Below are 26,426 nucleotides of genomic sequence, written 5' to 3'. Positions count from 1 at the left end.
CTGAAACTATTCAGTGAGCTTGGATGAAAGTACACAAATAATTTCAAGTCACTGTAAATTGCTTTGTTCATCCAGTAAACTATTTGCCAAAATATTGTTAATTATTAATTTGACCAGTTCCAAACTAATTTCTCCAAGGTTCTAGGGTTTCTATTCTCACAGTCTAGTGCATCTGTTTTCAGTTTTACAGAAAGTTTAAGATGCTAGTTTCTATTAATTTATAAGAAAAATGAATCAAAATAACACACATTTTTACATATCATCTACCATATACAAATATGCATACAGCATATACATCTTCCAGCATGATCTCTGTAGAAGAATAAAATTCAGGAAAGGATATACATGATGAGTATCACACAGACTTCAGTATTGCCAGTATGACTTTTGTTAGGTTAATAATATCAACAATTGTGCAAAACAGAGTTAATCATTTTACATTACATTGCTTTGGTTGTCTCTAATAACAAAATAGTGTACTTCTGTGGACTTTTTCTTTGAAGCATTAGTATTAAAAAAACATAAATCAAAGCTGTTTTGATGGGTGAACAACACAATTTTGTAACAGAATGGAAAATTATAAAAACTATATAGCTGATAAAAGATGAATAGAACCAGGGAGGATTGATGTTATAGCTGAAGGCAGCATTAGAGATTAGGTACTCATTTGGCTTTTCAGAAGGCCTGGTGACTCATTCCACATAAATGAAGTTTGTGATATGTAATGAAAAGCTTTCTATCTCTACTGCAAGCAAATTAGCAGGTATTTTGTGGGAAGAATGTTAATGTTATCTTGCATTTGTTTCAGAGCGGGAACACATTAACAGAGTAGATTTGAAAAGAATTTCACTTTTATAACATCAGGTGCTGAAGGTATTAAAACAAGGTCACCTCTCTAAAGCAACGAGAGAAAATTAGGTTATAAACAAGCAGTGTCTAAAAATATATTCAGCCTCTTTCATGGACTAAATGTAACACAGTATTGCCCCAAATTGCTAATTTTCTTTACTGAGAGTGATACTCATATGTCCAGAGCTGAATTCATAAAGTTAAATAACAATAAAAAGCATGGTTTGCTGAGGGACAAGGGATAAGCATTTCAGTGGGCAAAGTCATTTCATTCCATTAAAGGAAAAAAACAGCCAGGCTGTTTTACAGCCTTTACTGTTCCATGTTATAAAGCAATAGACTGTGTGAAGCTATTACCTCTTATTTATTTATTTATTTTATTTTATTTTTTTCAGGAAAGCAGGGATAAAAAACAGTATTGGAGATATATCTGAGGATGAGAAGATAAAAATAATCATTTTCCAATATTAAATAATTAAGTTAAATAATATATATATACATGTACAGATAACATAAAAGAGATTAGTGAGGATGAAATACTGAACATGAGGAAATGATAGCTAGATAGGAAGACACAGATAGGGAGATAGATAGAAAATGGATCTTCAAGACAACCTGAAAAGGTAGATAAAGAAACACGCTTGATGACAAAAGTGGACTTGCAACCTGGGAGATATGATTTACTATTATGACAACTTGTGGTAACAGTGGAAGAACTCCTAAGATGTTAACACACTTCTAGATGTGATACAAGACTTTTTCATCCCTTGTGGTTTATGGAAGGGCCATAAAGATCACCGACTTGTCTTAGTTATTCAATTTATTTTAAATAGACATCGTCTACAACGTTCTATTGAAATATGTTTATAAAAGCCTTGCAATCCGTACATAAAAACATCATATAACTCGTCCTTCAGTCAGTGGTTTGTATCTTCACTCCCTCTGACTGGGTCTAGGTCAATGCAATGAATCTGATCTAGGATGTAAAAAGCAATAGTCTGTGAATTTTTTAATGTTTATCAAAACTCCTTCATCAAAATATTTTTATCTCACGTTTGCAATTTGTCAGATGGTCAGGTAGAAGTTTGTGCAGGCTGAGACAAGTTAAAGGCAAGTGAACTTTCCTGTAAACTTCAGTAATTGCTTTAGAAATGCTATTTTAAGACACAACATTTTAATATTAATTTCCTCTAAAAATGTAGTTCTCTTCCCTTGAAACAACTTATAACAACTTCAAATGTTTGATAGAGAAAATGTCAGGGAATCTAATAATGCTTGTCTACACCATGTGGATGAAATAAGGCTTATTCAGTTAATGTTTCTAAAACACCTTGAGGGCTTCTGATGAGGTGATTATTTCTTGGTTGTGCCCTTATAATAAAATATTGTGCTCTGTAACTTCTGGGATACACTGCCAGAGCACCAATGAAACCAACAAACCTACAGGCTTATGCCAACTAAAGATCTGCCCAAGAATATTTAATGCTTAATACAGATAATTAACCTGAAAGCTTACATAAATAAAGAGCATAGTGTTAATATTTTCAGAGGAGACAATCATAGGAGGAGGAAAAAATAATAAAAATAAAATATTATTTTGCATCACTTTCCCAGATTCCCAGATGAAACCATAACATTTTAATCCAAGATTAAATTTATAGATCAAGATATTCTGGAGGAAAAAATATGTGATAACTTTTTTTTTTTTTTCCTGAGTAAAATACATTTAAATTTGTCAGAGCATTGTTTTCAAGTGAACACGGAGTACATTCAAGTATGTGAAAACAAGTGGAGATGGACATAGGAGGAGGAGGTTTAATACATATTTGTATAGGTTCACCACAAGCAAGAGATATTCCTGAACACAGCACAAAAGCCAGAATGATGTCATTATTTGAAATATGATTCCCACTTCCTGACTTAACACTGCTTGTGGTTCCAGATTTTAAAGCAAAACTATGACATAAATCCATGGGAGAGAGACTTCATTTAACACTAAGAAAACCAAATTGTAAGATAAATTGAAAACAAACACAGAAGAAGGAAGAGATGAAGGAAAGGGATACTTTTTAATATGTTGTAATTAGCCAAAATTGATCGACTAGATCTGCCTGTAGTTGTATGAACAATATTTTCAGAAGTTGCAGTTAAAATTCAATTGAAATGAAAGGCTTTAGAATGTGAAAGCTGTACGTCTTCTTTCTACACTGAGAAAGTGGAATGGAGAAAAAAAAAAAAGGAAGAAATAAACAAGAGGGCAGTTGCAGTCCAGCTAGGGTCTATAGTCACACACAATTTGTATCTTACTATATACAAAATGAATGAGCTTTCCCTTAGGTTTGAAAATCATATTCAGAGTGAGGAAAGTGCTTTGTGTACTGATATGTTCCCTTATAATACAATAGTGTCTAGAGGCCTGACCATACTTGTAGCTCAGACTTCATTTTATATTCTCATTGGAGAATATAAAGAAGTTGCTTTCCAGGCAGCATCAACTACTGCAGACAGATCTGAGGTCTGTAGCCATGGAGGCCTTCTTTGTAGGGCTGCCCTGTGCCCTGCAAGTAACAGATAAGTGCCAAAAGCTGCCAGAGTTCAGAGCCAGATCGATATTCTCAGCAGTGTAGACCAAATCTAAAGACAAAGCAAGATTTAAGGGGTGGCAAATTTCACTGTTGTGGGGACAGAAAAATTATTTTCATGGAGACGGAGGTGAGGGGTCAGCCTGAAATATCTTCTTCAGCGTCAGAGGATTACCAGAAGGTGTTTATTTAATGCAGAATACCCATTCTGTAGCCTCAATTTACCCATCAGAATCCACATCTCTTTCTCTTTCATCCTTAAGAAATGCTTTGACTACCATGGCAGAGAAAGAGCTAGGAGACCTGTGAGAGATTTTTGAGCTTTCACGAGTAAGAACAGCTTTCTAGTGTTCAGGTTAAATTCAAACAAGTCCTACTTTAGTATATATTTATGAGGTAGTTTGTCATATACACTGTGTAAAGCATTACTACTTGGAAGGAAATTTAGATGTCTTAGGTTACACGATAGTTAAATTTGGACATTTGTTATTAATAGCCTCATAACACTTTTCAATTACTATAATTTTCTCTTCAAGTTTAGGAATGTGCAGGGCAAAAAGCTCAACCTTTTTGTCAATTGATCTTGTGGCTTGATAAGTTTCAACACTGTCAGCATGAAATTTTAATACAAATCATTTGTGACTCTTGCTTGCTGATATGGCATGGACCCTCTATGCTTGCTCCATAAATTATCAGTGAAAACTCATATTTAGTAGGGTCTTGAGGGGATGATCAGAGTTTACAGTTCCAGATCTTATTTTGGCAGGTGAAGTTTGCCTTCACTCCATTGACTTGGAAATGTCCAGTCTTTGGAAGTTTGTTCATCATAGGAAAATAAAAGATGCCTTTGTTCAGAAAACCTGTGTATTATCACTCCTACAGATAAATATAAATGATTTTTATTACTAAATATTAGTTGTTTTATTGCATCCTGGAAATTCACTTAAATGTATTTTAGAAAACAAATGTAATTGCCATGCTTTGTTCTGTGGAGACAATTTATAATTTGAGATTTCATTTCTGTTTTACAACTATTTTAAACACATTTTATGCTTCATATTTTTAAAAGAGTTTATTTCATAGCTTCCTTTAATTTCATTGTAGTTTTATAAGGAAGAGTACTGAACGTTAATACAAATTTCAGCAAAATTTTGTTGAAATGGTCATTTTTAATAAAGCTATTTGAAGTTTTTTGAACTGTAAAGTCAATTGCTTGTAAAATACACCAGCATCTCAGGGAAGCCAATTACACTACAGTCGATGAAGTTCCCTTTGCTCAATAAAGCAGGTTATAATGTTCATGGGCACAAATCCTTCCTTGTACTTCCCACTGCAGAGGAGGTAGTTTTTCTGGCCACTAAGCATCAGTGTGGAAGGAGCTCAGTATTCCATGAAAGATTATCTTGTCTGCAGCATCTGGTCCTTGACCAGTGTTTGAACTATAACAGAGCTTACTGGTGTTTTGTTTGCCTGCATAGTCTCTGCGTTGTCCAATTCCAATACCTTTGTAAAGTACTCTGTGATAATTTAGTATAAAAGATAATACAAAAATTTTTAAATCAAAAATCAAATCATTTTTAATATTCTTTAGATTTCTTTTTTATTGAGAAATGTCTGTGCTAGTTTTGCTCATTGACAACAAATGTGTATGTTAGCAACTGAATATCACACTCAAAAGTGGTTCTGATTAGCAAGGTTTTTGTATTTTGTCAAGTAATCAAAAGAATATTGGGGAGAGTACTATTGTAAACTGCCAGAAAAAAAAAAAAAAAACAACTTAACATGAGCACAGTTGGAAGGTGCTTGGCACAGTTGGAAGGTGCTTGAAAAAGCAAGCAGTTCAATGCCTTCTGTCTTGGACTCCTGTCAGGTACATACTGATGCACCGGGCATCCAACACGTTTTAAATACTTTCAGCCCTGCATAGACAGATGGACTCATATGCACAGCAAGTCCTACACATCTATGAACAATAGTAGATTTTTTGTGTGTCATATATGGGAAGCATTTGCTCTGGACTCCTAGATGTCAGCCTGCTGGATATCATGGTAAGTCACTAGCTGACAAGGGAGAATTCTAGTTATGCTAGCACAAATTATGACCAAAGTGCTGGTCTGCATCCACGCCTGTAGAATTGAAGGGTCTGGTAGCCTGAATATTCTTCCTCACAACAGAATTACAATTCTATATCAAAGTTTCTGGTTTCATATAATCCTACACTGAAACCATAAAAAATTACCTTTTGTGTAAATACTATTGATCAGAGAGCAAGAAATTAAAACATTTGTGCTAAAATCTATATTCTCTTATTAATCACAGTGAGTGGTGCTGTACTATGAAAGTTTTCTAGTGGCTTTTACTGGAAGGATCAGAATCAAACTATTATTTTCGCTTCTTGCTCACCTCACATTTTCCTACCTCTTCTGAGAAAATACCAATCAATTCATGTTTTTTATGCCAAGAGGCTTTAGAAAATGATACTGAGAAAAAAGAGACAGAGACAAAAATATGTTCAGATTTTGTTAAGCAAACTGTGGTGATGTGTAGTATGCCTAAATAATAAATTTTATTTCTATTAATGGTACTTAGTTCTCTTTGCACAATAGAAACAAATAAACACAAATACACTTTGTGGCATAGACTCTTAGGCATGCTAAACACTGGGCTATTTTGGCTTTAAGCCAGCTCTGCTCTTTCTTCTAGGTTGGGGAAATCCCCAGTTGCTCATTTGAATCAGCAGAGGTAAGCAAGTATAGTGGTAGAAACCGTCTGTCCCAGGTCTCACATACATCTCTCTAAGTGATTTCTCAGGTGGGGACTTTATCAGGTTGTAAATATTTATATTTAGGAAATGTTATTACTGTCATTATTATTTCTTATGTGGTGATAAAAATATGAGCGATGAGTTCATTATAAATAGAGTTCAAACAAAACTCCCGCCCTGAAGAGCTCTGACTTTAAGTTGGAACTTACTCTAAATGTCACTGAATACAGTAAAGCAGATTTCACAGTAGAGATAACTAAAGAAACATTTTCATATTCAGTCTTGGTATACATTTGTGTCACAAAATGAGGTCTCCCTGAAGTAACTTGCATTTACTTAAGTAGATACCCACAAAAATGAAATGGATATAAAAAAAAAAAAGTACATTCTTTTTCCATTTTCAGAATTCCTGTATTCCTACTTTATCAAAGCAATCTGATTCTCACTTAATCGGCATAGGAATTTGCAGGTATACCTAGATTCCTCTACATATCTACTGTATAAACTGACAGTAACTTATCTGACATTCTATAATTTTGTCAGACTGTTTTATATATTTTTCTGCTTTCTTTTTTCTATGTTCATTTTACTGTTTACTATTCCAGTGAAAGTTTGTGGTTTGGAACTAGTTGCAGTATCCTTTGCAGGGAACTAAAAAATTCACAGGTGACCTTCAGAGGCTCTAGGAACAGATTGCTCCTGACTCACGTTTTACACATAGGCTACTTTTTGTTTCTGTTTTTGTTTTTGTTTTAAAGCTTATTAATAACTGAAACAAAGCATTAAAACCACTGAAGGCCCAAATCTAGTCTTACAGTGTATCATTCTTAATATCTCTATATTCAAAATATGAACACATTTGGCTATGTAATACTCATAGGAAATTCTTTAGCAAAGTATTTTAACACAATATTATGGTACTGAATTGATGTGCAGATTAGATAAGAAAGCAGAAAGATATCTTCTCAGAAGAAAGGTGACTTATTTTACTTTAGAGCTATTTATAGGTGTCTCAGAGTTTCATGGACAGATCACAGTCTGCATTTGTATCTGACAACTGAATAGCAAATCCTACCAGCATGTATAACATCTAGCACGTATCTGGAGGGCATATAAGGTGTGGCTGCACTGGGAACTTCTCATTTGACCTCTCTGCCTTCTGAAGACATAAAATGTCATAGCTCTGTTAATTGTGCATGCTATAAAGATTTTCAAGTGCAGAGTATTTTCCAGACATTGAATTAAAAATTAATCAATTATACTCTACCCCCTTAAGACTACTCTACAGTTCATTCACCAACAGTCATGAGACTGAATCCTAGTACTAGCAGTCAAGTTGGGATTTTAACTCAGTGTGTTGTTATGGCACATTTCCAGGTCATGATCGCAGGACAGCTGTTTTCTTCCATAACAGGGTGAATTATAGCAGACAGTGAAGCCAACAAACCTCTTAGCATTTGAGCTGGGTGCTCTCTGCCAACCAGGGAGCAGGCATTGACAGGCATTGGCTTTGGAAGAGTTGGCATTCATTCTGTTGCTTGCATTTGCCAACAGTCAGTATATAGACTGGTCCTGTGGTGCCTCCTATAGGGACACAAGATTACAGTAAGGGATAGGTAACAGCAGAGAGAACACTGGTGTTGGAAAACCATCTCATTTTATGATGAAATTTTATACATGTATGGTCGAAATACAGCTCCTGAATCTAAGCGAAGTCTGAAATATTCCCTATCAAATATCTGATTATCAGGAAAGAATATCAGAGTTTGTCCTAAAATACCTGTAAGATGGAGAAGTCACATACATAAACCTCTTTGCTGTTGAAAAACATCATGATCAATCTTTGTGGCCTTTGGAGCAATGTGGTATACTACACTTTAATGAAAGCAACAACAACAACAAAAACAGTAAAATCTCCATGGATTTTCAAAGGGAAGGAAAATCTCAAAGTGGAGGTCAGGACAAAACTCTTTTGAGATAACCCTCATTGAGTTGCTATGGCAAAAATGTCCTGCGTTTTTCATAGATTTCTGTGAGGGCAAGAAGTATTAACATTTACTGTGGTTCATTCGACTCATATTGATCTAGAGAGGCAGTCTTTCAAAACGGAATGCTTCACTAAGAAAAAAATAAAAAAATAAACGAAGCTTCTGGCAGCATATTCTGCTACTTTTTTTTTTTTTCTCTTGATCCTTATGTCTTACTAACAGCTTTAAAGCTGTCTCCATGTTCCAAAGAATCAATGTTATGGTGCAGAATGTACGACACAAAATGTCCTTATTTGCTAATAGATACCTCAGTGTGTTCCATATTCATAACAGGGAACTGTTTCCCTAAAACAAAAACCTTATCTTTCAATATTCTGCAATGGTGGAATCTGTCTGTGCTAGCAGCCTTTCAGAACAAGACACAGACATCCTTTTCCCTTCCTCACAAGTTGCTGTGTATGCTCAGTGTATTGTTGTTCATTAAATATCCATCTTTAATGTCTAGACAAAGGTAGTGTGAGATAACTGTCACAGAAATATTTCTTTCCTAACATTCTGTGGGCTTAAAAGGTACTTAATCTTTAGATTTTTTTCCCTTATAAAAGAACATTGCAGAGTGTAAAATAATCAACAGAAGACTGTCATAAAATAGCTAAATCAGGGAAGTCCAACTACCTTTCCAAATTTGTTGCCACTTAAAACAAAAATTCTTTACACGTTTTATTTACCCCTTAATAAAAAGGGTAAAGGTTGTCATTTGTGCACATCACAAGACCTACAAATGTTAATTACGGAACGTGCATAACACTTAAATCATGAATAAATACACTTTATTTGCAATTTATTACATTTTTAAAGATATATCAACCATACAAGAAGAGGTAAGTACTTTATGGCACATTAACTGACTGAACATACTTAATTTAAAATGAAATTTAAGAAAATAAATTTATTTATTTATTTATTTTTTACTTCAGAAAGTCCTGAAATAGTATGCCATGTAAACCCCAAACCCATCCATCACATAAATATATAATTTTTTACTGGAAAGAGTCATCCCAGGAAGGAAAAATGTAAAAGGGGGGAAAGGGGGGGGACAAGAAGGGGACAAGGAGAGGGGAGGTGGGGTGAGGCAAGGCGAGATATTACTTTTATTCTCATTCTGTAAATATGAAATGAATGCTGTCTACATTACAACATCAAGTCAAGTCACATCCTTTTGTTAATCCAACAGTGTGGTACCAAATTAGTATACAAGTCCCTAAAATGGATCATCTTTAACATGGTTTGAGGCGGTTAATAATTGCTCCCTAACTAGGAAAAGCTGAAGTTTTTCACTGCTTCTTATTTAGGCTGGTTGATCTGGGGATGTTGATAGTTTTTTTCTAACCAGAGATAGTTAGAAATCTCTTTACTTAATGATGGTCTGTTAACTGGCACTGCTTCCCTTCCAACATCTTGAGAAACAATACTTTTCCAAGCATGAATTCCAAAACAGCTGCTATCAATACCTTGCATGTATTTTTTTCAGGCATCCTGATTAAGCTTAGGCGTTCTGATATAACAACCCAGATTGTTCCACTGGTGCAAACATGTAAGAGGAGTAAATGTTAAAATAAAATATGGTTGTGAATAAAATATGAATTCAACCAGATTTGTTAACCATATGTACAGAAATACACAGGAATAGCATATAGCAATGTTTTTTCAAAAGAGGATAAAACTAGATCTGTTAATCTGACATATATATATGTATATATAAAGAGTTAGTTACTATAGACTTACAAATTAAGTAAACACAGAGTTCATCTAATTTTTCAGCATTAAGAGGGTACGATGTCCAAGACTGAGAAACCAGGATAATAAATAAAACCTTCTGATTGAGAAAATTTAGATTAACTGAAGATTTTTCATATATCTTGACTTGCATAACAAGAAATTGAATTGAAGGTGAGACAATTATATAATACTGAAAATCTCACAATAGCACTAAAATTGCTGTCAAAATAATACTGTAATTGAACCTTTTGTTTTCTTTCTAAAACAGGTACTAGTTCATTTTGGATTGTTTGCCAGGACAGCAATGATGAGTAAGGTGAAATGTACAGAATAGCATTTGAATCAATGGTACTAGATTTAGGATCAGCTAAACAATGTCATTAAAAGCAAATTAATAATGTGGGGAAAAAAAAAACAACAACCAACAAACAATAACAAACAAATACATCCAGAGTTACTTCTGCATCAATATATACTATGCTTTAAACATTCCTGTGGTGCAAATTCACATTCATCACTGTTGTCAAAGGAATTAACATAATCTAAGAATCCATTTGTTTGTTTGTTTGCTGTGGAAGCGGAATTATAACCTTGGAAATCTAGAATACCATAGTGTTATTTCCAATACCGAACCAGCACTTTTCTTTTTCCTAGGAGTCACTGGAAATTACATTAAGCTGAAAAAAAGCTGACATAAAGAGGAGGATTGGATTAGTAACATTAGTAACTAAATTATGCAGATATACCTTTTGCTATTGGAATCACTTTTTATTAACACAAATTTCTACATCTACGTCATGCTTTGATGTAGAAGGATGTTTATCACCACTCTAAAGCGAGGTTTTAGGTGCTGTGAAGTGTGAGATCTCAACTATGCATATAGAAACATGTAAAAACAAGCACGTTAAATATTTTACAGAACGGTTAAAATAATACTGTTTCAGTTCTACTTGGAACAATCTGAGTTTACTTGAATACTGAGAAAACATACTGGAAGATATTTGATTACTGACATACCTAATGAAATATGGACTAACCAAGATCAAGAATACAAGCAAAGGCAATGGAAAGGGTGGGCAGAGGGAGAAAAAAAGACATGAATATCCTTCATAGTTGCATAGAATGAAAAAGAAAGATCACACATGTTTGATAACCAAAGAATAGAAAGGGATGTAGTAGATATGTCTAGACATATCTTAACATATGAACAAATGAATGGAGGAAAAAAGCTAGAGAGACACACTTTCCAGTATAATTTTAATAATGTATTCCTAAGAATAACCTGATGAAATGAGCAGGTCAATTTCAAATCACATTGATTTTATGGCAAATAATGATTATGTTTGTTTCAGGTTAACTAACATTAGAAATGTGGGAAAGATGCTCTGAATTATTCTAGTCATACATGGGGGTCTCAAAGCTTTCTTGCCCTTCAGATGATTGCCTCTAATGCAATAAAGCTGAAACAGCATTGCTTGTTTCTTGCAAGAGGGTATTCAATTCATGGTGTCCAGTGGACAGCTAAGGAACTATTGCAACCAATTACAAATCAAGTTTCACTAATGTGGAAGAAAGGGCAGATATGACACACCTTCAGCACTCAAATGGCTTGTTGCTATCTTGGTAGGTATCATGGAAAGGAAAAGTACAATGAGCTATTGTGTTGCATCAACTAGATTACAGCTGGCAAATGATCTAACCACTTTAAAACTGGATTAAGTATCTGTCTAGCAGACTCATGTCACATAGTAACAGCAAGTAAAATATGATTTCAAAGAAAATTAGCACTTTTCAGTGTTTTTTTTTAAATGCTATATTGATATTTTAAAATATTTCAACCAGACATCTCAACGCAGTTTTGAAAAAGCTAATTTAAAAAGCGAAGCAACAACTTAAAGTGTACCTGTGAAGACCCTTGGAATAATTATTTGATTTTGATAAATTTAAAAATTGAAATATGGGAATAGCTTGAGTCTCTTGACTTCCTGGTTTCTTTGTTAACCATGAGGCCATTTTCACAGTGTCAGTCAATATGCCAAGTGGAGCTGGCATTTGAACTGATTATAACAGATGGTAAGTGTGGTCATTTTTACTATGTTATGAGTGCAGTGATTGAGCAATTATATATAGAACAATACTTTCTAAAGCTATTCTATAGAAGATGTCTATGCTGTGGTTGCATGTGAAAGCTAAGAACATGGTTAAAAATGCCTGAGTACAGCTACATTTAAGAAAAAAAAAAAAAAGGAAAAGTGCGGTTAAAATATGCCTCTTTTAATGATCCTTCCCCCTGACCAAAGGATATTTTCAGAAAAGATACTCTTTAAGACATTTGCTACTAATTAGATATTTTTGTTAATCTTAAGGAAGCATTGCTCTAAGATAACTGTTTTCTTGAGCTTGAGATTCCTCATTCATATGAACAAGTACAATGGAGTACGGGCAAATCATCTGAAATAGTCAGCAGAGCAGCTGCATTTGATATTGTTAATAAGCTGTATATGTACACATTACACATTAGCAGAATAGAATTAATAACAGCTACATGTATGGAGTCCCTAAAATGTATTCATCTGTTAAGCCAGCTACTAGGTAGTGTCATAACTAGATATGCCTGCTTTTATTTTGTTCCTGTGTTACTTAAAATTTAGTTACTAACAGCATAACTAAGATAAAAAACACACCTAATTCAGGCTTTTATATATAACAAATGGAATCAGACAAAGGTGACCTTTGTATATTCAGGAAAAATTAGGACGTGTGTTTTTTTGTTTGGTTGGTTGGTTTTCGTTGCGGTGTTTTTTTTTTTATTTATTTTTGTTGTTGTTTTTTTTTGAGATGCAGGAATGCGTGGAAATTAGCAGGTAAAGAGAATTAATGAGATCAAATAAAGAAATAAATAAATAAATCTAAACAGAGATTACAACCTAGATATAACCAAACTAATATAATCCTGGTAAGTGGCTATCACAATAACCACCAAAAAATAAAAGCAAGCACTGCTGAATTTGCATTAGAAATATTTGCAAGGCAACTTTTTCAGTTGTCTGTCTTTCTAAGCACAGTGATAACAGGCAACAGCTGCTGCAAACTTATATGTTGAAGTCATGCAGAAATGTTGACAAGTCACAAAAAAGACTGGCACAGAATGTAGTCAGATTACAAATGAGACTAACGGGCCATTTCACTCTATATAAGAAATAGGCATTTCACTCTATATAAGAAATAAATATTAATTACTCAGTTTTATTTTATTTTATTTTTGAAAGATTGGAGTGAACTGCCCACATGGAAATATTCTGTATAGTTTCAGGATCACACTATCATCAGAGATCAGAGTTTACGTAAAAAAAACTTAACAATTATTTCTTATATGAAAAGCTAGAAAAGCTAACTTATGTATATATATAGTTTTCCCTGTATTTGCCTTATATTTGCCTATAGATGTAAGATTCTCAGGACCATAAAACATGATATCCATTATGGTTTAGAAATGAGCACAACCTACACACTCATCTTTTATGTCCTTATTCCTGAGGAAAAAAAGAAATTTTTGAAAATGCTCTTACGATTTTGACAGGTGTTATTGTCATGAATCCAAATTCAGCAAGGCATTAAGCCTCATGTAAAATACGAGCTTGAATCTTTATGTTTCTGCTGAACTCAAACTAGATTCATCAGAACCTAAGTAGAATTTTTTAATTATTTGTTTTTAAACACTATCACAACTATTCTCATATTCATCTATGATATTCTTTAGTTCAATATATTTGCATGTGAACTATTTGAGATTTTTGTTACAAGAAGTTTTTTAAAGAAGTTTTATTTAATTTGACTTTAAGATTTCTTTTAAATAATTGTTAAATAAATCTAATTCTCAATAATTTTATTGCACATTGTGCAGAAAATGTATGAGAATTTATTTTGTAACAGCAATAAAAAAATAACATTGTATATTCAGAAAATAAATTAAATCCATCATACAGACATATTTAAAATTGCATGTTCCAAAAAGTTAATTTTCTATTACTAGACAAAAATATTCTAAATTAACTTTTCAAAACTATTTTTATTATGAGAAGTTGAAATATTACAGTTTGAAAACTAATTTGTGTTTGCAATTTTTAAGCTTTAATTTGTCATTCTTAATATTTTCAAATCACTATTTCTGCACTGCATGAAATTATTCAAGCAATTTTATTATTTATCCTAGGAGAGGGATGCTTCAGAATAACCCCTCACTCCATATGTTATCTGTGATTACTGCTTATAAATATTAATCACATTATAAAGTTATAAAACAGTTATAAAGCTGTACAAACATAGAGTAATTCTACTATAGTCATATAGTGTTACTGTCCAGATATTCAAACTCCGCGTGACAAGATCTGTAACCTCTAATACCCAATGCAGTGATTCCCCTGACTGTGTTTCATTTCTTAGAAGTTTCTGAATTTAATAGTTTTGCTCCAATCTGGCATAACGAGCAAAACGTTTATTTCCAATATCTTGTACTGATTTTAGTAATCTGGGTTGCATGTTAAAAAGCACTATAATACTTGCAGACTTGGGGTTAATATGTATTCATTATGGTTGTCTTTCATTAATTAGACAACCCTTGGTTTTAACTAAGGGTTTAACTATTATTTTTTTTTCTTTAGTGTCTGCATTTACATCTAGCGTGAAAACCAACTATACAGATAGTATTTTCATAAAAGCCTACTGAGAAAGGCTGGGAGAATAATTCCAAATAAGTTCCTATGAGAAACAGGAAAATATAAGGCTACATCTGGAACTATGAACTTCTTTCCCTGCAACAACATGCCTTACAAACAAACTTGCAGTATAGTACTTCACAGAGACAATTAAAACATTACAGCCCACTGCAGACTAAATCTCTGAAAGGAATTTAGCCTAAAAGCTCAGTCCTTGAGCAGTATCCTCTATTCATGATTAGGAAATCTTCATGAGATGCCTGTTTCTCTGCCAGCAGATACATGAAGTCCTTAATATTTTTCAAATTTAATGCTCAGTAGGATCTTCTTTCTACTTGTCTTCCAACCTATTTACTTCCATGCCCATATTCAGAATACACCTATGAAATCAGGTCTTTCCAAAAAGCTTTTTGGGGACTGTGCTTTTTTGTTACCACAAAGGCCACAAATTAGATGTTCCCTTACTTAGGAGCTGGAGGACCTCACAAGAAACAGAGGGAAAGACAGTTTCTAGTTTGATGTCTGTTTTCTGTACACATTGCAGTGGTTGTATGCACTAAAGATCAGCCACAAGCATGAAAACCTGATTTTGCAGCCCACCTTACTGGTTATGATCAAAAAGTTCCATAAATATCTTCTACTATTGTCTGGCTATATTCAGTCTTCATTTGTTTTGAAAAACATCTTAGCAATCTACTTTTAAATTTAAATTGGCATCATTTTTACAGGCTATTTTCAGATTGGGAATAGACTATGGCAGAATTCATCCAAATGAATTCCCTGCTACCAAATGCCCCCATTACCTTTCTGTATTCATATGGAAATTTGTTGTTCAAATGAAATAAATGTAGCCTTTTGCTTTGATCATATGATTTTGGTCTTATTGCAGTCTTCCACAGATTCCTTAGTGGTTAGAATAAATTAATTAAAAAATTAAAAAAAAAGGAAAAAAAAAAGATTTTCATCTTCACTTTTTATAGTATATATACATTGGTAGTACCAATCTCTATTTACAAACCATGAATATTTAGTCATTTCACTCCATAAGCTGGATATTAACAAGTTTTGACAAGTTTTCTAATTACCTTGCAATAGAAATATTCAGAGAAACTCATATAGACTCTCCTCTCATACAACTCAAAAAAAAACCAAAAAAACCTTAAAGCCAAGATATTATATATATGCAAAATGGATAGGGATTTAGAGGTGACAGTAAAACTGCTGAATTCTGCCGATGATATTCAAAGATTAATAAAATTCATTTTTTAAAATGTAGCTTTCCTTTTTTTTTTTCTCAGATATGCTATTACCGAGAATAAAATGTTTGTAAATAGAGAAAAAAGTCTATTATGCTATCTCATTAGGAAAAATAATCTGCAGTTTTTTTATTATCTGCATCTTGAATACATATTAAGCAAAGTGGATTTTAAATGATACATAGAACATATTCAGGATCCTTGAACAGACTAAGGACCATGTTAGATGTACATAAAGGCTGAATAAGATACTGTTTTTGCTTGATTCATTTTTTGTCCATAGCTGAAAGTGTTAAGTTTATTGATCCATTCTACACTATTGCTTGATTTCCGTTGACAGTACAACCAAAAATGCTGTTGCTCGCTATGTGAATATTATTCATTTTTATGTGAATAGTGAGTATGCTATGCGTGTGAATATAGAGACACTGACATATAATCTGAAGTCAGAGTACAGTGAACTTCAAATTCAACATAAAAGTTGTGAAACTAAGGGAAAAAATGGAACTTTACAATGACTATGATGACCTTAATACACATGTACCATTCCTGGCAGTAGGAAAAGTTGTAAGAGCCTAAATATTTAAACTAGTAAAGCGTGCAGCACTGCAATTTTATATTGTTCTATGCTGCAGTGCATCAACTCTTACCAACTTGCACTGCAGTGTATCAACATTACCACTGAACTACCTAATGGAAAATAAGTCTACTATACCAATCCCATCAATATCGAATTAACTGAGGTTAGTGTATGAATAAAATGTTTCTTCATCAGTTTGTTTTCAGAGTTTATCTTCTATAACAACATCCAAGCACAATGGCAAGCCCCTGCAGTCTCACTACCAATAAATGTCTTTCTTTTGTAGACTTACTCCATTAAATTTTAGGCTTATCAGAAATTACTCTTTTAACATATTGATTCTATTTTCAAATGGAAAAGAAGCAGAATTTGTTACTCAAGGAGCAGAGAAATATTTGGATTAAGATTTTCAATGATATTCAGACACAGATATATACTTGGAAAGGGAGCTTAGGTAACTAAATCTAAAACCACAGACCTTTGTTTCATCATCAAGCCATTAAACCTCTCTGCAAGAACAGTTTTCACCAGTAAAACATTTATAGGCCTGAAGTTTCACGGCTCTGCAGCCACCTCAGAAGGACTAAGCAATTACCAAAGTCTAGTGAGAATCTACTTACAGTCTCTCAAGAGCTCAATCCTGGAGCTGTACTCACAGCCAATGTACATGAATAAGAGAGCTCTGTTCAAAACATAGCCACCAAACACATTTTATTGAAAGAAAGACAATGGTCTTTTTCCTCTCAAACATAAATTAACTGGTAGGTACTCTGGATGTATCTTCAATCACCTCCTCATCAATAAGTATTCAATGCCACCTTTGTGAGAGCCTAAATTGCAAAGGGATCTCTGCATAAAGTTATTCTCTGTTCTACTGAAACCAAGACAGTTTAAAAAAGAACTCAAGATACAGAGAAAAGGAACATGATTCTCTGGCCCATATTTAGAATACACAGATACATGGGAGAAGAGAAGGACTTCTGTGTTTTACAAGGCTGATTTTCCATTTAATAACAAACGTCATAGAAATTGAATATGCAGTTTTGGAAACAGGTCTCTCTTTTCCAAGATAACCACTGTAATAAAGACAGAAAAGTATCTGGCTGTTCATCTCTGGTATTTAGATTTTTTTTTTCCCCTATGGAAAGGTACCCTGCAGGTTGAAAATGTCTTTCTGCATAGAACACAGAAGATGCCTGATTTATCTCCATTTTCTAAGCTATCAAAACTTTATTGAGGCAGCCACAGCCCACAAACATTCTCCAGGAAATAAACAATGTAACAATAACCAGAAAACAGAATTTGCGCCCTTCTGAGTGCTTGAATACCCTTGTTTTTACTTTTTGTTATACAATTAAAATGTGAAGTAAAAGACAAAGAAACTAATACTGGGGATAATGGAAAATTTTCTAATGCATGGCAAACTGTGTTGGAAAAAGGTTATTCTGACAGCAGTCAGCTTAGCCATCTATATCCCACGTTGTACTACAAATCTACCCCGAGGGATTAAACACCTGCAGCCAGGTAACAGATTGTTAGAGAGGAAGCAGCTTTACTCTGTCTACCTGTGGCTGCTGAGGGCTGGTGGCTTTTGGAGAAATATTATCAACACTTCCTGCAGAGATGAGAGTTAAAGTTCACAAACATGAATTTCTAATGTGATTCATACCTGCATAAGTGTGCTCACTTGAGCATGCCACACTGCCAATACTTTTCCCACAGAAATACTCAACACCCAGTGAATTCAAATGAGTTAAATACACAGTCTTATGATTAATGGAAAATGGCAGAGAGTAAGGGACTGAAACAGTTCGTGCTTTGTTTGATTAATTAATAAGAGACTCTCTTTTCCCAGCTTCAACTCATTATGCTAATGAAATGTCATCAATTAAGGCTTTCCCCTGATTATTGAATCTGTCAGGTAGTGTTCAGTTAAAAAGCTGCATTCCTTTGCTGTCTTTGTGGAGTTGCTATCACAGCTTTTTATGAAATGCTGCTTTCATTAGACAGTATTTGTTCAGCTTTCTTGTTATTGTAGCATCCTGTTGACCTTCAAACAGGTGAATATGGAAGGTCCAGAATGAAACAGAGATGACACTATCTGTGGTACCATGGGTCAAGATAATATGTCAGCAGAAAGATAAATTCTTCATTCCCAGTTCCTTCATAATTATTAATAGTCTGGTCAAAGATAAATCCAAGGAGGGCATGTTGACATTCAGAAACCTCTGCCATGCTATATAAGAGCTTCTGGAAGATTAGTACAAGATGGAGGAGAAACATTTTAACTATTCAAAATACATCTATTGCTATGCGAGTGATTTTATAGACAGATGGAAGTGCGATAATATGATAAAGATATTCTCAGTAGCTCACAGAAAGACAACAAAGAAATTCACATTAACATGTATACTTACAATATTTTGGGGGATTCATTTTCTGTGCATATATTCAGAACTCTCAATTACTTTGAATAGTAATATATGGGGTTCAGAATACTGACCTCAGTGATACCAGTGGCTACAGTAAACACTGATGAATTAGTTATCATGGAGAGAATATGTGACATTACACAGCTGCATGAGAATGAGGCTTTGAAAGTCCAGTCTTCCGCTTTTACACTAGCAGCTGGAACACAGTGAGTTATCTCATGGGTTATTCTGCACGTTAGTTACAGATGATCATAGGTCCAGTCAAAAATTTGTCTCTGGCACATGGGTCATGAACTAGGGGAGAAGCTGTTGTGCTGCAATGGAAGTGCATGAGATACAGGCACCACAGAAAGAAAACATGCAGATCAAGCAAATGCATGACTTGAATGTTTCTGAATTAAAACGACAACAGCAACAACAAGAAAAACTCACAAGATCCCTCTTTGACAAAAACAAAGCTCTCAAAGGAGTGGGTTGCCTTGTGACTTACAAGATATATTTAAAAGATAGAACACAGATTAGGGAAAAATCTTCATGGTGATTGACATGCAGGATAACTATTTTGGGTCATCTATGGATCTGTACTGTTCCTGTTAAGGCTTAGATGTACAGGCTGGAGCTAGGAAAGAGACTGAATATTGAAACAACAAACTGCATGTGATATGAAATTATTCAAGGAAATCAAATATAAAGCTGACTGCAAAGATATGAAATACAAAAAGGTCTCATGATACTTTATGTACAGCCAAATGATAAAATGACTGATGAAGTTCAATTATGGGTTCTAAATTATCTATTACTATACAATGTCAAGATGTTAGAATCACTGCAGATAGTTTTTAGAAATCTTCAGGATTCCATAGCTTTTTTAATGGTCAAGATTCAGTAGATGTCAAAACAGTAAATAGGATATTAGCAATTATGATGAAAGAATAGAGAGAAACTTTACAGCAATATTTTAATTTGGTATGCACCCATAGTGTAAGGATTAAATATAGTTCAGAATTAGATAATAACACTTGAAAACATAAAGAGAAAGGCATCAGATATGATCAAAATAATGAAATGACATCTGAAGAAAAAAAAGGTAAAATTAGGCAAATTAGAATTTCTTGTCTTGGAAAAGAAAAAAAAAAGCATAAGGTAGGAAACAATTGGGTTTTGAAAAGCCTGGAAATAAGTTAAGACTTTTCATTACTTACATATTACATTATTTATATTGAAGGGACTAAAGATAAAATGAAGAGATAAAAAGATATAAAACAAAGCAGTGTGGTCCTGGGTTAGAAAATAGGGCTGCTGTATTACACAAACAAATAAACAAAGACCACCACAACCAAGAATAACAACAAAAACACAGTAAAACAACCAAGCAACCAACCAATCAAGAAAAACAGACATCTAAGTCATAGGGCCACTGTTCTACATCTTTAAGATGTCTGTAACTCAGAAATTTGCCCCTTTGCAACCATGCTACACCAATCCTTAATCTTATAAAAAGATCAAATCCTTGAGAAAAGAACATCAGCAAAGAAACAACACAAGAAAATTATAGTCTTTGAAGAACATTTTGCTGTTGGTTTGTTTTTTCTCCTTCTGATGCTGAGCTATCCCTTTCATATTTTCTCTTTCTCCCCACTGTGTTTCTGTTCAAAGGGTGACAAAAAGTTATAGGAACTTTTAGTTTTAGGAAATGAAACTGAATATTACAACACACTACAGAGCCTCTGTATATGCAATTATGTTTCTTATATATCTTTTTGTGTTGGACAAGAATGTCACATTTAAGACAACTTTTATATATATATTTTTAATGATTCTAGATTGCAAGTTATTAAAGACATAGTGTTCACCATTTTATTTTATCATCCCACAATCTAATCACTTTAACAGCTAACAACTGTTATCTAAAGCAGATTCAGGGAACTACTGGCATGAGGGTGTTCAGTTTACTGCTAAATGACTCATTCTAGGAAGTTGTTCTTAAAAATCTACAATGTAAAAATGACATATATAGATGAAAAGAAAAAAATTAAAAAGCTGTCAACTGATGCAACTTTGTGTGCCGGGTCAGTTTTATTCCTAAACTTTAAATGTACACTTGATCCCAGTGTATTTGGATTACCAGTTCTTCTGAAATTTAAAAATAATTCTCTCCAATAATGAGGATTTTCTTGTTATTTAAAAATGAATATCCCCAAATTAAATATTTTAGTTATGCTTATTTTCTAAGGTTATCCTAGAGAAAGGACAACAGTACTTAGTAGGTAACTCGTAGATGTAGCAACTGCACTACGGATTGCAGTGATATCTTGTTACTAGACAGTAGGAATCAGTGGAATCAGTGACTTCTTTGTTCAGAAATGAAAACTAGAATCTAAAGATATTAGATAATATTCTAAAGATATTTTAGAATCTAAAGATACTATAGTATCTTTAGATACCCCTGGCAATAGGATTATAAAGCCCTATTAACTCAAAAAAAAAATCATTTGGAATTGTAGCTGTTTCCTCCTGACCATCTCTGTATCTTTATCTAGAAAAGCACCTAAATGTGTGGAAGATGTTCTGTATTGTATTATATGTCCTTTCAGCATTCCCCAAAAGCTTGTGGATTCTCGGTTCTGAAATAGAAGTGGCTGGGCAAAAATCTGGATGCCCCTGATTTTCTTCTGCCTGAAATACTGAGATAAAGACTGCTGAAATTAACACAGCTGCAATTCTCCCTCATTTGTGTAATGGAATTATTCCAGGGTTCTGTGGCAAGAGAGGTGCTGAAAACATGACCCACCAACATCTGAATTGTCCACAATCAGTCTGTGATTCTGCGAAACTGAAGAGTAGTGCAAGGGAAAAAGACAGTTCCCTAAGAAAAAAAAAAAAAAGAAAAAGGGGGGGAGGGAGGGGCAGAACATGGGGGAAGTATTTATAATATCTATCAGGAACAGGAGTTAGCTGAATAGTCTCTCTCCAACACTTTTATGTGTTGAATTGGTCTCTACAGAAAGACGAGTGGCTAACGTGCACTGAGTTGTCTTCTGAAGGACTTTACAGACTTCAGAGGAAGCCTATGGAATCTATCTTATAACATAGGTAATTAAAATGTAAAGTTTGTAAGTATGAATACTTCCCACTTTTCATTTAGCCCTGTTGGGGGAAAATACACCCAATAATATAGACTGTTTAAAACAACACCGAATTGTGATTGCCTTCTTTGTTTGCATTACACTGAAATTTATTGAAGGAGGAGAACCTGTTCATTCAACACAGTAAACCCAGATCAGTGGATGAGAATCATTAAAAACTATTATTTTCCTCAGGTTTTCTACCCTAGAGAACACGAGAAATAAAACGTAACCCCTTTTTTCTGGATGCCAAGGTGATTAATGATTTTATTTCAGGGATGAATATTATAAATGAACAACAGTGCGATCTTTAGATAAAATGGGGAAGTATAGAAGGTGATTAAGGAGTTTAATTTACTTGGTATGTTATAATTATGATATGTTAAAATACAAAGAATTACAACAAAAAAAATCTTTTTATCATTTATTAATATTACTTTTGCTCCAGCAGGTTTATATTATGAAAACTGTTTTTGAAGACAAAGAGGGACACAAGAAAGGATTATTATATATATATATTTTTAAATTTTGCCTTTCTCTATCATTGTTTATCCCTTTCTTCTTATATCTGAATTCACGACCTCTCTCCATGTTATTTTTCCTTTTCACTGCATTGTAGTCTCTTTTTTATATTGAAAAGCTGCTCCAAACAGCTAGATTCTTGCTACTGACAGCATTAACTTCTATGGGCATGTTTCGTCCTGTTATTTTACACAGTTTGTTGTTTCAGTTAAATTCAGTAGTAGCCAGGTTTTATCAGCATTAGAGCAGAGGAAAAAAGAAATGAGGTCTAATGAGGTCACACTGTTCTAATGCAAGAGCCACTGAAGGCAGAAAGCAATCTCTTCCTGCTTAAATGAGAACAGAATCTTCTTCTGCTTTTTCATAAAGCACATTACATAGATATACCTATTTTTTCTAGTATTTTCACATCCCAGTGTCACAAAAATGTTCCTGTTTATTTTTTTAAATGTCCATTTTTTTTTTTAATCTTTTCAAATACTGTGCTTTTCAAAATCTAAATATAGAAATAAACTGGACAGGTTAATAATATTTCCTTGGGATATATCACATACTTCTGTTATTCTCCTCACATCTATAAAAGAATATTTAATGTTACTCTAGGCCATGGCATTATCATTTTGTTAGGCATACTATGCAATCTACATAGGGTATGCAAGGGTCTGTTTGACCCTTGGCTTCAAAGCATGACAAGCCAACAGAGAAGTGGTGACATCAGAGAAAAAGATGTCCATGAAATGTGTCTGTTTAATTAAACTGCATTATATGGAATTGCTTTTTATGATTATACTTATTGAGACTGGCTGAAGTCGAAAACCTAGTGAACCTTAATTTCAACCAGTGAGTTCTCACACTTCAGCCTTTCTGACTTTCTCCCTCATCCCACCTGAGGAGAGAGAGTGAGTGGCTGTGTGGTACTTAGCTGCCTGCCACAACAGTCTCTTAGTGAAGGTATCTTGCATTGTGCTCATGCAGCTATCACAAAGCATACACAGCTACAATCATATGTAGCATTTGTGCCTCACCTTACTGATATGAAAAATATGGAGTTTTGTCTATTTGGAAATTTGGCAAGATAATTTATCTTGATCCAGCCCCTGAATTAATGCAGGCAGATCCAAGATGGAATATATTACACAAACATGTCCTACAGGAAGAACTGGGAGTGCTAATAAAATGTGCCAGTGTATAATGGCATATAAATCTATACAAGTTTCAGTGTAAAGAGAAGACAAGGAACAACAAAGACCTTTTTAGATGCAGAAAAGCTGCTTGTTTTTATAGCACTAAGGCAATGAAATACGGAATATTCCACTTCTATACCTTGTATATGATAAAAAGGACAGATAGTTGCTTTTTTAAGTGTCCCTCTTGGAGAATAATTAAAAACAAACAAAACAAAACAAAACAAACCCACGATTTTCTATTGCCATTAAAAAGATGGAAAACAGCTTCTTTATTCAGCAGCTATTGCATGAAGAATTTCTAGGGCTGGCAAACCTTTCCTGTGAGGAACTACATATTAGTGAATATAACAATTTCATGCTAGGATGAAAATAAAATAATTAAAATAATAATGGCGATAACCTGAGTTTTCACTTATGAGGTTGTTGATGTTAGTGTTCACTGGTGAACTACTTAATTATTATGATGAGGGCTATGTAATTTTCTAAATAGGTTACTCAAGGAAAATCTCACTATATTAGTAGTTTCTGTCTTTTTATCATAGGAAGTTCTAATTTGTCACTGTTTTGTTTAATTAATTCCACATACTGCTGACATCTAGTGACCAAATAATCCCATCTGCTTTGATATTTGTGACATTGAAAATAGGTAAGTGGAGATTAGACGACAGCTTTTGTGAGAGATTTCTGTCCTCATCAGTTATTTAGAGTTCATTAAACTATGGAACAAAACTTGTGTATTTTTTTAGAGCCAGAAGACTTCAACTTGACTTCAACTTCACTTACATTTCCATACTGGACAGTGGATAGGAACAAAAATAAGAAGTACCTTTGAAAGGCTTAATTTCTGTATATTAAAATTTCACTTTGGTATTGTTTTTGTTTTATGAGTATAAGGACCAATCCTGCCATAGCTCAACTGGTGGAGCTAGCCTAATTCTTAGCTCCAGGTGGTGAAGACTCCAATTTATTGTATCAGGCAGATGAAAAATGCCATTAAATCCTCTAAAGTATTTTGAAAATGTAATATGAGTCATTGATGAGATGACTGATGGGTAGGCATATTTTAGGAAATAGAGTTCAGAAACAGACCTGATAAACAGGAAGGTTAGTCATACCATTCATTCCTAGTTCAGGTTTTGCCGATCTGAATATTAAATAACCATTTAAAATTAATTTATTACCATGATTTGCTTCAATAAAAGGTAATTTAAGTTTCTTATTTTGATGTCCTTGACAGTGAGGAGAATATACCTACAAGGATAACAAAAAGATTAAAAAAAAAAGGGGGACCAGGCATGAAATTCACTTAACTGCTTATCTGCTCTGTGCAGTACACTTAGAAAGATGGGCACCCCAGAAGGAGGTAAACATGGGGAGGAGTAATTGCCTGCACCAGTACATAGTGGGGACTGACCGGTTTTGATTGCTCTGTTGACAGAGGCATCCTCTCAGAAACATTATTCTCAGCTCAGATATTCATTCACCAGATGTGATTTTCATAGCATTTCCTTAGCATTTCCTGCTGGGAAGCTTGCAGCTTTCTATTCAACATATAATTCTTTGTAACCCACCTGTGAAGTGCATAATTCTTATGGTCAGCATTTAAGGCCAAATGTATTTAAGTTAAGTCTGCTCCCTCCCCATCTGTTCAACTAATCCCATGTGTCCATGCCTTAATTTGAAGCTGTCCTTATGTTCCTAGTACCTGCGAGTAAAGTGTATGTGAAGTACTGAGAAAAACAATATTCTTATTTTAAAACTATTACTTATATTCACACAAACCTTATTTTCATGCCAGTAAAAGGTAAGGGAGATACTCTATGCTGTTCATTGGTCACAAGGCCAAGGAAGGAAACTCTTTCCACGAAGTGTATAGGAATGAATCTCTATGTTGTACAATGTATTTAAGAAGACACACATTATATTTGTCACGCCTCTATATATTATATTACCTCTATATAAAACTAAGTGGTATATTTCATCAAGATCCTGACTCTGCTAAGTACCAAAAAAAAAAAGGAGGGTTAACACAAAGCATATGAATACCCCCACCTCATTGAAGCTGTGCTGCTTGCTAAACTTAAGTCTTATGCTGATCTATAACCTATCAATCCTGTAACATTCATAATAACCCTGTCATAGCATTCTCTTTATAAACAACATATATTTTAGTGTTGTTGGCTGAAAATTTTAGGCTATGTCCATTTAATAAAGACAGAAAAGGGAAAAAAAGAAAAGTTGTAAAAAATTTGTAGCCATGTTAATCTTACTTGTTTGTGGTGACTGACTCTTCTTGCATTTGATAATCAAATTAGCACTGGAAGAAGCTTTGTCAGTTCTGCCAATGGACTTTCTCTCTTAATTACTATTTTCAGTAATTTTTTTGGTGCTCATTGATAATTTTGAGCCACAGCTGCTCTTTCCATTTTGATTTGTTTATTTTCCATGTGACAATGTGTATGATGGAAATGAATTCCATTCAAGTGTGCTTTCTTGTGTGATATGTGAGTATAGCTTTTGTCTTAGGGTATTTATTTGCATGAACACTTTTTTTTTTTTAAAGAACTACTTGTTAGCAGAATATTAGGTTTTAAGATTTAGATTATACATGTTTATTCTCTTAAGTTATAATGTAAATAGTTTATGT

At 33.8% G+C, this 26,426-nt stretch overlaps 1 long non-coding RNA gene across 2 annotated transcripts in view; it reads right to left on the bottom strand.

Annotated features, from left to right (window-relative positions):
- The window catches only part of LOC106031726 (uncharacterized), a 52,768-nt gene that overhangs the window by 18,980 nt on the left and 7,362 nt on the right, over positions 1–26,426 (bottom strand). The gene's annotated exons all lie outside the window — the stretch shown is intronic.

This window comes from Anser cygnoides, chromosome 5 (assembly GCF_040182565.1).
Source record: "Anser cygnoides isolate HZ-2024a breed goose chromosome 5, Taihu_goose_T2T_genome, whole genome shotgun sequence".
NCBI lineage: Eukaryota > Metazoa > Chordata > Aves > Anseriformes > Anatidae > Anser > Anser cygnoides.
This window is presented reverse-complemented; position numbering and strand designations above follow the sequence as displayed.